The sequence below is a fragment of the Gallinula chloropus genome, assembly GCF_964237585.1.
Source record: "Gallinula chloropus genome assembly, chromosome: 2".
Lineage (NCBI taxonomy): Eukaryota > Metazoa > Chordata > Aves > Gruiformes > Rallidae > Gallinula > Gallinula chloropus.
In genome coordinates this window covers 137151293-137167196 of record NC_140086.1, presented here as the reverse complement: position 1 = coordinate 137167196, position 15904 = coordinate 137151293, and the positions used below count along the sequence as shown (strand labels likewise).

At 41.8% G+C, this 15904-nt stretch overlaps 1 protein-coding gene across 1 annotated transcript in view; it reads left to right on the top strand.

Annotated features, from left to right (window-relative positions):
* Nucleotides 1-15904, top strand: part of DYNC1I1 (dynein cytoplasmic 1 intermediate chain 1) — a gene marked incomplete at its 3' end in the record, with an annotated part of 189441 nt that overhangs the window by 70589 nt on the left and 102948 nt on the right. The window lies entirely within an intron of this gene.

Here is a 15904-nt window from a genome sequence, read left to right as displayed (position 1 = left end):
CAGTTACATGAAACTGGATTCTGTGTACCGGGTGCTAACAGCAGAAACCTCACACAACACTGGAGCATCAGTTTAGCTGTTTCTTGTGGTCTAACACACAACTTGGCATGTAGGGCATGTGCCTTTGAGATAGACTTTTCATCAGGGTGAATGACATCTCTTTGTAATGTACTCCATGCAAAATCAGCAAAATAGCAGTCTTCAGTTTCATCAGTTATATACTTTCCAGGCAAAATCGTGTATTTGCACAGAGACACAAAGCTAAAGAACAGAAAGAGTTTAACCACAAACATCTTGATAAGTATACAGACATGCATTCTCCTGAGACTGTGCTGTGTGGAAACGTGGAAGAATACTGAACGACTGAGTTGGTATGGAAGATGAAATTTAAACCTCTTGCCTTGCTTTTTCATTGCTCATATAGTAACAACATCACTAATACTCTCTGTGCCTTTAAACTATGACTGTCACTGTGCTTTGCAATGGTCAGTATCATTCTCCTTATTCTTTTAATGCCGAAGCTGCAGTGCTGCAAGTCAAGAGCTTTGCCTTGAGCAGCGTGAGCCGGTGGCAGGGGCACGACTTGCTGTTCACGCCCTTCAGCTTTTTCCCAGCTAGATTATATTGTCCCTGATTGCATCAGTGGAACAGTAAAAGATACTGATTTACAGTAATGTGTAGAGGTTTAGCTAGAAAACTGTGAGGAAACAGCCAGTAGAGTGTGCTGCTCTCTTATGATGAAACAACAAAAAAAATCATTAGTTGTTGCTTTGCCTAAAACCTCCTAAATGTCTCTTCTTTTATTATTCTTAAGATAAAATTGTGCTTGTTGGGTTAGGATTTATATCCCTCTACCATTACCCTTTCTGGAGTGGCATTCACCAAGTCAGCAGGTAAACCTGCTTTTGACTCATATAGAAGACGGTGGGAACCCAAGCCAGAAGTACAGTGTAGGAGAGCAGTGGAGGCAGATCATCTCATTTTTCCTTCAGTCTGAAGTTCCTATTCTGAGAGTCCCATTCATGAAGGTCCAAAAAAAGTGTTTACATTCCCCCTTTTCCAGCTGACCTTACCAGTTATCCTCTGACCCTGTGTTATGATCTCAAAACATCTGTGAAACCCTGGCAACTTTGGTATTCGAGGGAGGGATAGGGAGGGGGAATTGAGGTTGTACAGGATCTTTCATCGCCTTTTGCTTTGGTTGTACAGACGTTGCAGTATTTTCGTGCCAGAGCTTGCATAAGAATATTTAAAGTAGTTCAATGAATTGTTTCTGAAAGACTCTGTGACAGTTACATTATCTTTTACGACGTTGTCATAAGGGTTTGTTTTTTGTTTGCTTTTTACAAATAACTTATTAGAAACAGCATTTCTCCATGTGTCCAAGCTTTTCCCTACATGGCACTTTCCCACCAACTGGGAATGGAGGTGATGAGCGTCCTTTGCAGCTGGTGGGTGCCACTCTTGGCTGGCTGATTAGCTGGCACAAGATGTATTGTGACAGCATGAAAAATGTCGTGCGTTGGCAAACGAACCCATGTCTTCTACCACGCACACTGCTTTTGGACAGGGAGTTCAAAAGAGAAAAACATGAGTCATGCCTCAGAGTGGATGGGTTTTGCTGTTCACTATAATTTGAGTAAGCCTCTATCTTTAATGCAAAAGCTAGAAGAAAAGACCAGAATAGTTCTTAATCTTTATTTCTGGTAAAAATCAATAAACAAAAAGAGGACCCCTGTCTTCCTAGCTTCCACTGGGTACGCTTTACAGTTAAGCTTGTTTTCAGACTTTGGTAACGAGAGAGGATTTTTTCAGATTATTATTATTTTGGTTTTGTATCCAAAAAATACCGTTGGTCATTAAAACAAGCCTGTGCCATCAATGCAATCGTAATTTTTTTTCTGTATTCATTGGCACACACACACACTAAAATTCAATCTATCAGAAGAAATGTGATTTTAGTTTTAATGAGTTTAGATTTCTGGAAATGATGGGAAAGTGGCCATAGTCAGAAAGATGGACTCAATAGGTAAAACTGTATGTGTGAGAGAGATCAAAAGAGAACAGTACTCAAACGTAGACAGCTCTTTGTGGCTTGTATAAACAAGCACTCCTGTTGTTACTACCTCTGCTGGAGCTGCAGGCATCATAATGATCACAGAAAACGCCACGAAAAGGGGCAGATTTAGCAAATGCCTGAGATGACTGAGGGAAGATCACAGCTTTCTTAATGACATTTGTTTAACTTTTGCAACCACATATTTAGCAGGATAGGAGTGAACTGACTTAAGACATGATGAGCCTAAGGACGTAAATGCAGCAGTGCCAGAGCAGAGTCAGCATGAGGGTCTTTACTGCCTAATGCAGGTGTCTTTTTGATTAACATAGAGGGGTGATATTTCTGGTGTGATTTCCTAAAAATCCTCCAGCTGTGGCGACACATTCAGAAAGTCAAGATTTCCCATTAGGCTCTATAGCAGGGACAGGAATGCAAAGAGAGAGTAAGACTTGTCTGAAGCTACACTGGCAGCATCTGTGCCATTTGTGGGCACGTGGAGCAGGGGCTGAGCTATAAAGCACAGAGCTCTCTCTGACCTGTGCTCTCACTATCTGCATTGTGCACCCTGCGACATGTCTAGGGCAGCTGTGTTAGAGGGTTATGGGAGCTCAGGCTGCACCTCTTCCATGTTCGGGGTTGTACACAGGCACACATTACAGCATGGATTGTGCACGGCTGCACAGGAATTTGGGCAGACACAGGAACTCTTGTCCTACACTTACCTCTGCTTACCCTTAGTAATATGTTATGTAGATATATCTTGATCAACTCCTTGCCAGAGACATAATTTGCACGTCTCTGTTTGGACCCCAGTCTTGCTCTGCGTCTTTGTGACAGCCCCTCATTCAGATTTTTGGGCTAGAAAACTATTATTTCCACACCCAGCTAATGAACCTTTTTCCTTTGATGCTCATCCTGAAACAAACTCAAACCAAAAAGGCCCAGATCCATACCCTTATATGCCACTTTTACTGTAATCTGTGGGAGGTCACAAGTGACACAAAGATGGGATATCCTACTGCTTTCATCTGGGGTGCTATCAGAAGCGACCAGATAAAGCTTTTGCAGGAGTACTGTATATACGTACGACAGGGGTTCATTACGGTAGAACAAAGTGCATAGTGTTCAGGAGGCATAATCAGCCACGTCTGACTTAAAATATTTTAAGTTAATTAAAAATTTGATAGTGCAAAATATACTAGATTACTAAATGAAGGTAGAATTTAGTACTGTAAGAATCCATGAGGGCATTGAATCCTGGCATTGTCTGCAAGGAGGAAGAAAATGGAAATAGTGTGCTTTGTGTGCTTGTCCTTTGCCTGCATGCCTTTGTAATATAATTACTAGGTAAAAATGTAACAGTGTAAGAAAAAACATGGTGTGTCTGAATTAAGTGCAGCCTACTGCATACATGCATGGGAACAGAGGCTTCTGTTAAGCTCCTGGTGCTCCTGCGCGGCCTGTGCAGTAGGTGCACAATTTTTATTTAGCAGTGACGTCCAATAGTTGTGGTACAGTTACATGAAGACTTAGAGTCCACAGTAGGTATCAGCATGCTGTAGTTGTTGGCTGTATTTCTTAAAAAGATTGTGAGAACAAGTGCTCTTGCGGTACGTGCTTCTAATAACACCCACTGTCTTCTCTTCCTTGGCACCTCAGCTTTCCCTTTCATATGGCTTGCTCTTGTTTAAAAGAACAATATATATTTAGCTTGCTGCCAGAGCTATGCTTGAGTAACACTGTCTGGGGTGATAAACTTGAGGTTCCAGAGGATAATCTGAACATCAGCCTCATTATGCCAGATGTTGACACAACAGTCACCTATATACAGACTATGTCACATGAAGTGCATTACCCTTACAGCAGCTTTACAGTAAGACTAAACAATCTAGAGCACTCTCAAATTTAGGGAGGGAAGGGCTGTGGCACGCATATTTTTCAAGGAAAAAGCGATTGAACAGTGATGGTACGTTGAGGGCTCTGATGTTCTAAGGTGAAGACTCTAGTCTCTCCCTGGCAGGCCATGGCATTAACGTCCTCAAAGTACAGCACAAAAAAGAACATGTGGTTAATTGCAGGTGGCTTTGGGCATCAGTCCAGAAGAACTCAAAACCTGTGTCTCTGTGTGCATAACAAAACACCTCGACCTCTAAGCTCTGTGTGCTCATGTAAACATCTCTCTTATTTATACACATATGTATTTGCACACTCCCAGTGTTTCGGTGTTGTCCGTGGGAATCCCAGTGTTGGCATGCCTGAGGGACAGTGTGTAAAAAGCTGCACCCACAAAATTATGTGTATCTAAACCAGGCTATCTTGGGTCTTTGAAAATACGACATTTGCTGTGACAGGGACTTATTTTTTCCTTGGATATAAGTGCACAGGTTATGTGACTGCAGTGAGATGTAGGTTTTCTAATACTTTTCTGACCCTTAGGAGACTATAAAATGGACAGCTTTTGAGAAGTTTATCAAGCTAAGTATAACTAGATCTGTGACAACTATCTGAGATTTACCTAGATTTCCCAGCACAGACAATTTACATTTTAACTAGCGTGTGGTTACATTTTTTCCCCAGGTTTAATCATTAAACACTGAAAATCTTAATTTCATCAAATGCAATCAAAGAATTTTGTATAGTAGCAATTAAAAGTATAAAACTGGCTTTCGAGCTACAGCAAATTAAACAGCTGCATCCGAGTATTTTTAGCAGTCATCCCAATCAAAATGTACAAAAGACTTTTATTTTTATTTTTTTTAAAGGGTATCTGCTGGGTGTAGCTCTGATTTCCGTAATTCAGCAGCCTTGCTAAATATACACACATATTTAAAAAAATTCAGTTACTGATATGTAAGGAACTGTGTTTTTCCTACAAGGCAACTTGGGTGAAAAAGTTCAGAGGGCTTGTGCTGACTGAGTCGCTTTTGCAGAAGGGGAGCTTCCAGCTGTAGTTGAAGTGTTTAAATAAGGAAACCAAGAGCTACTTTGTTGTTTCTGTTACTTTTACTGTACTTCATGTGTGGCATTGAGTTTTCCATATTGTAAATGCCACACATGAAGCTAGAAGACCTTGTTTCTCATCATTCCTAGCTCCTGCCACGTTGTGGCAGTAAGTCTTTCTATTTATTTTACTTTTCTTTCTTTTTTTTTCCTTTTTCTTTTACTGAAATGCCCAAGCTTTTGTGTGTGTAAGTCAGCCAACAGAGTCCTACATAATCAGCTATATAATTAACCAAGTGGTAGTTTTGACTTCAAGTACCAACACGTTCCACATCCCTACTGTTCAGAGACTGAATGAAGAAATTTGGAGGGATTTTAGAAGCCTGTGCAATTCTGGGTTGCCTAACGGTGGGGATTCGCCTGCATCCCCCTACTCCAGGAGATTTAAGAGACCTCGGTCTTGTTTTGCGCTGAGAAATATGGAGAGGGTCATAAGTTTGGTTTCTCTCCTCACCCCCTGGAATCTTTTGACCAAGTGTTTGAGTTCAGGGTGTAGACAATACACTCAAAAAGTGACAAAGTGGGTCCAAGGCATGAGTAGATAAAGAGGTTTTGGAGTAGAAAGGAGAAGGGACTGGGTGGAAAAGGCAGAGTAGGTCCATCGGTGTATGCACTCATGGAGAAACCTCTGGCCTGCCTCCAACACAGCCATGGAGTTTGGTGTAACCTAGAGGTGGGGGTTCATAGCTTCTCTGCAATCTAAGCAGAAACCAAATTACTCAAGTCATCTTGAAACTGCTCTTGGCCAACAAAGACTATTGTAGTCATGACATATGAAATAGTCATAAATTGACATGGTTTTGTATCCAGTTCTCCCTTCAGCTACTCCATACATTTTTTTTCTGAAAAAGAATGAAATAAACAAACACCTTAGGCATTTGTTGGGACAGAGATCCTACTTTGTCTAATAAGCACGTAGGGAACCTACATCTTGTAGTTTTTGTGTTACTAGTCCTGTGCTCGGAGATGGTATTCTCTTCCATTCTTCTAGCATTCTCTGTCTTCCCGTTTCACCCTTTGTTCTGTCTGGCTTTTGGGCATTCCCGATGTTTTACAGATCATCTCCTGTTAATCAAAGCTGTTCTCCCTCCTCTAGTGATTCAGTTTGTTGTTTATCATGAAATGCGTTAGCTTAAACTTAATGAACTTCCACTAGAGCTCTTTCCTGGTACTTGCTGCCATGAAACATCAATCAGTATCACAACAGTAAGTGCTAGTTTAGTGTAGATGACATCTTTAGAAGGAGAGATGCAGCTGAGGAGGTGAAGGGAAGTGGCTATTTAGAGCTCAAGTCATCAATTAAATTACTCAGTGATAAAGTCACTGTCTTGTTCTTTAGTGATGTTCATGTCATGTTGCTGTGTGGGGAGGTGGTGATGCATCATTGCACTCTAGCGCTTTGTGATCTTGTATCAGCACTGGAGATATTTTGGGATAGTGCCAATATTCTGCAAGCTTTGCAGGCACGAAATGCTATAATGAACAAGAGAAATAATTACTAAATCACCCCTCCCCTTACACTGTGAGCTGGGACTGGAACTTTTAAGTGCATTTCCCAGAGTGACAGAGGTGGCCTCTACACTGCTACCAAAACTGCATTCTCTGGCTGGCTGGAGAACATGTTTTCATGCATCTTTATGCTGGCTTCAGGAAGTGACATAATGTTTTTCACTGCACTTTTGTAACCTTTCAGCCAATGCTATAAATAAACAAAACTAGTGTTGCTTCTTGTTGTGGGATACTGCTAGCCAGCTGAGAGCCCTCCAAACCTCGGCACAGCTGTCTTAGTCCCTGGCCTCTACCTAAAAATTTACTCTGACTTGAAAGGAAAGGACGAGATGTCATTGACAGTTCCCCCGAGAAGGTTCTTCTAAGGAACTGTTTTCTCAGAAGGTGTTCAGAGACAATAGCAAGTCAGCAGAAATGGGAAAATACAGACACTTGAAATGGGGAGTAACTATTTGAAGAAGGGAGGGACTCATAAGCCCCCAAATTTCTTGCTCCATCAATGCTGTCTGGCATAGTAAGCCTAGAAATGTTGGTGAGGCTGTTCTTAGACACCTAGCTAGGTTCAAACCTTTGTGCTCTGCCAGCCAGGCCTGGACGTGGTGATGTACAGTGTATAGTGTTCACCTAAATTCCTATAATTAAACATTTATCTTGCCCAAGACAGATGCTTCTGAGTTTTCTAAACTCATGCTTTGGGGAACTGTAGCATGCAGCGAAAACCATTTTTCTACTAACAATTGGCATGAAAATACCAGCATAAGTATATGAAACACATGATAACAGTGGCATTAATTAAAAATACTTATCAGTCTACTCGGTTGCCAGTGCCTGAAGAGGTTTCCAAAGGATTTGACCAACAGCACTGTAAATTATTTGCCAATGAATGATGAAAACATTGGGTTGTTTATACTTCAGGGATATCCTGAAGTGACTGCCTGCCTGGCACCGTCCTTAATTTTTTTTTGCCCCCCTTCAGAAAGGTGTCTAAGGTGGGGGTCTGCTGTGGTAGTTAAGATATCATGTTTATATTTCAAAAAGCAAGCTGAAGCCCTTAGATTTGGTCTCCAGCTGAGAGAAGCACACATTTAGAAATTACAACATTGGTATTGGCTATCTGGAGCTTTAGGAAGTGGCTGAGAGCTGGCAGTCAATTAAAACTGGGCTGGAGTTCAATATTGGAGTTATGCTGCCTGTTTTTGTAGGATGTGTTTGAATCCCAGGCTATGCTGCAATATGGTTTTGATGTAGAAGTATGTAAAAAGGAAATGTAACCCTTAAGAAGCTGTCTGCATTTTCTGGTAAAGACAGGTTGTTCTACATAACTCCAGTACAGGACCATATTTGGGCTGGAAAGTTGTACCCCACGTAGTGCAATGCTGATTCTGGTCCCATTTTTTTTGTGGTGTAAACATGGGGTAAAGCAGTTAACTTTGCGCCCTTGAGCAGAGTTGTGTTCAATGAATATCTGAGAGCGGCCACGGTCTGTCTTTCTGTCTCTAGCACAAGGACAGCTTTGGAGGGGGTGCTGCACAGTGGCAGACATGAGAAACCGTGCTTCTGTTTGACAAGGCAAGATATAACCTTTATATTCCAGAAATAAACATGGATATCTAGTGGTTTGGTCCCCGGACTTGCTGGCTGTGCTATCTAACTGTTTGTAGCAAATCTCTATGCACAGCATTTTGAAGCAGCTGCTTGATACAGCCAAATTCACAACTGCTTTTATATAAGGATCCTGACTGGTTTTTTTGGGGGGTTGTGTTGTGTTTTTTTTAAAAACTGTGGCACCTTTCAGTGGTTAACATGTTATCCTTTACTCACACAGAGCGTGACACTAAAAATAATTTGCCCTCTCTGCTCACAGGTGAGTGAGGTGTCCAGATCCATTAGCACTATTGCATTCAGTGTTCGCTGGAATATTATTGCTCTTATCAGAGAAAGCAAATCAGAGTCATAATCTAGAGACTCTTTTTTTTGGGGGGTGTGTTTCTTGGTTTTGGGGTGGTTTTTTTGTTTGTTTCCCCCAGTATGGTTTGGGGCTTGTAATAAGAGTGCTTGGGACGATTTGCAGTACTGTTGTGTATGCATGAAAAATACCACCTCCCGGCCTCACGAGTTGGAGAACAAGTTTCAAAAGGGAATATTTGCCCTGGGGGCCTTCCCCAAAGACACTGAAACTAATTAAAAGGCTCCCATTAACTTCAAGAAGTTTTGGATCTGATCCCCGGTGTTTTTGTTTTTGGAGAGCCGACTGCAACCACGGTTTTCAAGCGGTGGTGCGAGGCGGCTTTGCTCCGATGGCGTTCTCAGCCATCGATGCCCCTTGGAACAGGCTGCAAATGTGTAAAACAGATTTGCCTGTTTACAAAACCATTCTCAGATGAAACCATTTAAACTCACTTTAAAAAGAAAGGAAATAATTGTTCCATTTGCTTTAAGGGTTAATTACGCTGGCTAACTAGACTATGCAATAAGGAAAGGATCCAGGGATCTTAGGCCTAGGAGTGAAGTCATGCCCCTTACCAGTAGAGAAAAGAATGGTAATTGCCTGCTGTGAGTACGAACATATTTTGCTGGCTAGCAAAGAAATGGCATTGACAACTGGCAAATCCACTCTGCTGAGGAAAAAACGTATTTTTGAGGCAGGCACACAGCCAGCATTTTCATTCGGGAAGTCTCATAAGTGGAATCAAAACTCTTGCGGAGGTAACATGAAACTGTGCGTTAGAAGGTTGTTTTTTTTAATCCCACATTTAATTCTGTCAACATTTCATGCTGGAATAAGAAAAATATTCCTTAGGTTGGTTTTAGTCAATTCCCCTCATCTTTTTTTTCCCCCTCAGTTCCTTTCTCCACCCCTCTCCTCAAGATTTCTTTCAGAAGTGTATTTGTTTAGAAAGCAGGGGTCCTTAGGAAAATGGTGATACGGTCTCCTCTCAGACGTGCCGTGTGAGCAGCACCACACATTTCGAACTTGGCCCTTATTTGGGAATGTGCTAAAAACAGAAAGGGTGGTCTGATGGACGAGTGGAAGGTCTGGGGAGCAGCAACTCATCCAGGTCACCTCTGATTCCCCCATGTCTTCTGCAGCCCTCCCTGCCCTCACATAACGATGGAGATTTTGCAATAAAATAAGAATTTTAAAACATCACTTGGTAGAGAAATTCACTGGAGATGAAGGGGCAGAGCTGAGGCCTCAGATACGGGGTGACTCTTACACAGTGAATCTAATAGCAGTAGGCACAGAAATGAACTGTTTTAGTGCAGAGTCCTGAGTCATGCCTGTAAATACCCTAGGCCTTAGTTAGGTCTAGGGTAAGTGGGCTTTGTAACTGATTCTCTACATGCCTCAAAGTGGCCATACTGGGAGTAGTTTGGTATTGAGGTCTTCTGAAAATCTCCACTATGTAGATTTGCTCCTAATCTTTTAAAAATGTAATTAAGAACTGAGCACTTACGAAATATTGACCTTCTGACTTTCCACTTTAGGATTTATAAAGAGATAGAACTTTGGCTTATAAATCTGTATACGGGCACTTAAACAAATAGTCTGTTTATCCAAAAAGCTGAGCACTCAACCTCTCTGGTTGATTGTCTAGGGTTTGGCCTAAAAAAAAGGCCTATAGAGCTAAGCTCCCATTCTTCCCTTTCCTCCTCCACTTTTTAGTGGTTTAAACTGTGTTCCTCTCAATAGAGCGTCACCTTGCAGTTGTGTCTTCTGCATTACCTATATATCGCTTGCAAAGTAAATCACTAAAATACCTTGCATGCAGAGTTTGAAATTGCAGGTACTCTGCAATTGCCAGAACAGGATGCCCTTTCTGTACCAAAAGCTTAATTTCAGCAAAATTCTTTGACACCCCCACCTTTAGCTAAATCTTTGCTGCTATACTGATCTTGTCATGCTTCAAAATATAGCTTGTAGCTGTCCTATGCCTTTGGTATTTGTCTTTTAGGAATTAGACTAAGATCACCTTAGTTCACGTACTCTGGTGAACAGCTTCCAGTTAGGAATGCCATTAGACAGAGTTTGACCCATAGAAGTGAAAGTTCCTCAAGATCATTTCTTTGTCTCATTTTTCTCCCCCATCATTACTCTTCCTTATAACTTGAGCACCACAGTAAATGTTCTGTTGTTTAAGATGTAGCTTAGAAAGTCTATTTTGGTACTATTTGGTGTGGTTCTTTATCACAAAGAATTTTAACTTATGGGAAATAAAATAAGTATCTGATGCCATAAATTTCTAACAAAGCATCTTTTTCCCCATTTTTAAAAGACTTCACAAGTGAGCAAACTTGTTGCCAGAAAATTGGTTTGTTCAGGCTTTTCTATTTGTTACAGAACAAGTAGCATAACAAAGTGCAAATGTGCACAAAAAATGTTGTGGAAGAGCTTTTGGAATAGGAGCTATAGAAGGCATTAATATGGCTTTATTTATGGATGAACTTTAAAACAACTCTTTGGGGGCAGGAAATATATGTTTTATTTTGAGTAGAAATGATCTGCTGTTGCATTAGAGTTTTCTCTTCTGGCAGTTTTGTGATGGCACTGCAGTGGCAAAACAGAGAACAAAATAAAAATTCCTGAAATTCTTGAAAGAGTAAAAATTTCTCAGATGATTATTAGTGGCAGGAAGAAAAAAAAAAGGGATATTTTAATAGATTGTCTGGATTTCCTCTAAACAAAGATGAAAGTAATTTTGGAGGGAACTTTGCTTAGAATGGGTTGAGATTTTTCTACCCTGCATTGTTTTATAATAATGCCAAAAAATGTAGTTGATGGAGGTAAATGCTAAAGATAAAATAAACTTGTTGTTAACTCTGGGAGATTTTTTTGCCTTTTTACAAAAGCTTGTATAATAACTGTAGTGGGATTGAAAAGTGAGGGGCAGACAGAAGTCTCCTATAGAGTCAGGGATACAGTGCACCTGCCTACCATTTTATTTGGGCTGGGTATAAATAGAGGGCTTCGGACCAGGTTGCCATTAATCACTCATCTTTCATTATTATTCAGTAATTTAATCCACAAAATACTTTAAGTGGTATATTATGACCCTTTGATTTCTAACTGATTTTCCTCACAGATCTTTTTCTCCCAGTATATTTATTGCATTCCTGTGCACATGGAAAGTGAGGGTCTGCTAGCAAGGCCAGAGCAAAGTTTTCCAAACAGAAAACAGTTCACCCTCACTTTTGAATTGCAAAGTACTTCTGAAGGGAGGCTGGGCCCTTTTAAACATCAGAGGAGAACTGAGCGTGAACAGACTTTGCTGGGCTGAGTCCTTCAGAAGCAGGGCTGGCTTCGTGCCTGGACTTTCACTCACTGAAATTATGAGAGAGGTGTGAAATCGAGCTGTGCTTGTGGTGTGTAAAATAGGCCTCTGAATGGAAATCAAATGTAGGAGGAGGTGCTAGATGTGTTTCATTACTGTAGGCTCTGGAAGATTTGCAGAAGTAAAAGAACAGCCCCTTCCATTCTTCTCCTACTAGATACGGGGAACTGCAACTCCAGTGAGAGAATGCTGGTCTCGGGCTATCAGAAAGGGTGAAGCAGAGACCTCAGCTGTAAGGGTAGTTGTAAGGGTAGTTATTTGTTCAGAGATGTATTTAGCATTTTATTAGTATGTGCTGGCAATAGGAACATTCAAATAAAAAAATCCCACACATTAATCTTCTGCCCAAAATTCAAACAACTCATATTTTTGAAGACTCGGTTAACTTAGGTTTTAGTTTTCATAGAATCATAGAATGGTCAAGGCTGGTAGGGACATCATCTCCTCATCATTTTCCTCTGTTACCTTTCGTGCTTGAGTGAACCTGTGAAACTAAAATGTGAGCAAGGCTGCAAAATACTGTCTCTGGCCTGGATGAAACCTGAATGATGTGGAGACTGGGAGAAAAGAGATTTTCTTGTGAGTTTTCAGTGTACTTTCATGAAAAAAAGATGTTGGAATGAAGTCCTCTAAACTTTGGAGAAACATCTGAACTCTGGGATAGTTGCCAAAACCAGACTTAGAAAAAATAAAAAAGAGTATTAAAATGCAATGAATGTTTATGAAAGAGAAGAGATTGACATCTGTGGAGATCAAACATCTCTGCTTAAGAACAGAGTTATTGGTGGCATGGGTTCAGTAAGGGCTGGGATGAGATGGTGCTTTTCCTCAATTGAACTGTGTGCCCACTGTCCACAACTTTTTAATTCTTCTGTTCTGCTGGAGGATCACTCAGAAAGAGTCTCAGTGTTCCCTGTTTATGGTGTTAGAAGTGTCTATCTGTCTATCTGGTGAATTTTATCATTTACATCAATGGAAATGGTGAATTTGTTATCAGTATCCATTGCCCTTTACTCATGCCTTTCCCAAAATAGGTGATGGGGTATTATTTTGGTGTCATTCTTCCCTGAAGTCAACTGGCAGAATGTACACAATAGTTGGGTAGTTTCACCTCTCAGTCTGACTTCTTGTGATCACATTCTGGTGGATGAGAAACTTAACATGAGCCAGCGGTGTGCTCTTGCAGCTCGCAAGGCCAATGGTATCCTGGGCTCCATTAGAAGAGGGGTGGCCATCAGGGGCAGGGAAGTGATTGTCCCTCTCTACTTGGCCCTCGTGAGGCCCCATCTGGAGTACTGTGTCCAGATCTGGGGCCCCCAATACAAGAAAGATGTGGAACTGTTGGAGAGGGTTCAGAGGGGGGCCATGAAGATGATTAGAGGGCTGGAGCACATCCCCTATGAAGAGAGGCTTGTTCAGCCTGGAGAAGAGAAGGCTGCGGGGGGACATCATTGCAGCCTTCCAGTACCTGAAGGGAGCTTATAAGCAGGTGGGGATTCAACTTTTTAAAAGGGTAGACAATGGCAGGACAAGGGGGAATGGATTAAAACTAAAGGAAGGAATGTTTAGATTAGATATTAGGGGGAAGTTTTTTACAGAAAGAGTGGTGAGGTGCTAGAACAGTCTGCCCAGAGAGGTGGTGGATGCCCCGTCCCTGGAGGTGTTCAAGGCCAGGTTGGATGGGGCCCTGGGCAACCTTGTGTAGATCCAGGCCTGGAGGTTGGTGGCCCTGCCTGTGGCAGGGGAGTTGGAGCTCTATGATCCTTGGGGTCCCTTCCAACCCATGCCATTCTATGATTCTATGCCCATGGTTGCTTCTCCTTCTGTATCTTGGTGTCTCTCAGAACCACCTGCCCAAAAAAATCACAGTTCCTATCACCCAAAGTACTTCACAGATCCACCTTAACTTCTGTAGAGAAAGCTTGCTTCTAAAAATAAAAGGCTAATACAAGATCTTTTCCTTTTTTTCTGAGACAGTCAACTCGTGTCAACCACTGGGAGCACCTGACCCTTAGGCTTTGAAAGAGACTCAGCTCTTCACCCCATTTCATTGCAATCCTCTACTGGAAATAGATTATGGACCACTTTAGTAATTGTTTTCTGTTGTGTGTTTGTCTTTAGTTAATAGGAAAAAACAGAAACATTCTAAACCAAGTTCAAAGGGAACTTGGTCATCTCTCTTTCCCCATCCAGGAGAAAAGGAGTAAAATCTGTTTTGAGTTTAGCTATCAATCTAGAAGTAAATTGAATTAAATACGAAAATGTTTGAAAGCCGAGTTGTATTTCATTCCAACTGCATTGCTGATTTAAATGGGTGGTGGAAGGGGAAAGGGCTTAAATATTCAGCATTTTTATGATTAAGTATCCATTGTGCCCCCACCACACCTCCTCGGAAAAAGCGTGTTTGGAGCAGCTCGTTACTGCTATGCTTCAAGGCCCCGATGCCTGTTCTGTTAAAGCATAGCCCAGAGCAAGGTGAGGTACGGAGCTGCACCGGTGCATGTCAGCACCATCTGCTTGAACGTGCATGTGTAAGCCTGCACGTGCACATTAGCCATTGTGCAGGGGTATTGCAAGAGCCAAAGCCCAAGCTTGTGTATACAACACAGTGGACTTTGAAGGCAAATGAAGGAAAAGGGAAAAAACAAAGTTTCTTTCACTAGCAAGTGTGTTAGTAGAAGAAAATGTCATTTGAACAATCGGTGAGCGAAAAAGAGAATAATGCTATTTAGAGTTTCCCAAGGGTAAGGAAAGAAAGCAAGTTTGGCCTTTAATTCTGAATTCCATGAGTAGGACAGGGAGGGAAGTGTATCTCTGGTAATTATTTCATGTAAGGATTTTGCACTCCCTGAGCGGTCTGTGTCACTAACGTGGTCCGTACAGCATTAAGCAGGCTCAGCAGGGTGACTGATACACCAGCTGAAACGAGAGGAATGACATGCACAGAGGTGAAGGCTGCTATTCACCAACATGTATCAAAAGCACATAATATGAATAAGCATGTTCATATTCAGCACACCCAGGAAGCATGGCATTAACAGCAAAGCCACCATTGTCCTGCTGTAGTCTTCAGGCAGCAGTAGAGGTTCAAAACCTGGCAGATCTTACTTGTATTCCTGTGGAGGTGAAAGGTGAAAGGAGGTGAAAGGTGAGCTCATGAGGTGCTGTGAGCTCATGAGGTGCTCACAGCCTCCCATGTAGGGTATCAGATCAAAATATGGAGCCTTGCCTTCAATTCTTGTTTCTGACACTCGGGCTATATCTTTCCTGTCACGAGGGTTCACAGTTTGAGCCTCTGCTCAAGTCTGAATGCCTTGATGCTCCATACTGCCTGTTGACTTGTTGTCTAGCACAACTGTGAGCCAGCTGTGATGTCCAAGGGGGAGAAACTCAGCTGGGTGGGAACACATCATGATGCTGATCAGAGCTCACCTCTCACCTCCACAAGCAGGATGAATGTAACTGGTTGAAGCTCCATGAAGCCAGGAACGTCAGCAGAGATTCAGACAGGGCTAAATAGGGAGGAGGGGTCTACACATCCTGAACTGCTGGGGGCTTGTGAAGCAGGAAAAGATGAAGAGAGAGGATGGACAAAGCATTCGGCTAAATGCAAAGGCACGGACCGACACATAACAGGGTCCAGCCTGTGTTACTGCAGCAGCAAACACTACAGGAGGAATCTGGGGTGACAGTAATATTTATGTGCTGTTGATGAAGCTTATCTCCTTAATATTTGTAAAGATGTCTGGAGCACACTATCTTCTAGATTAACCTACACTGATTTTGCATCCATTTGTATGGGAAGACATGTATTTTTAACATTAATTCTGCTGCATGTTTAAATGAGACATGCTTTACAATATAATTAAGAAACCTTTTTTCCGCACAATTGTCAGCTCGCACTTTTCCCACTTTGCTAATGCCTTCAATGCACAAAAGCCATGAAGAAAATCTTTCCGTGACACGATGGCATTACCAGCCCTTTTCAAGTGGGAGGACTGTA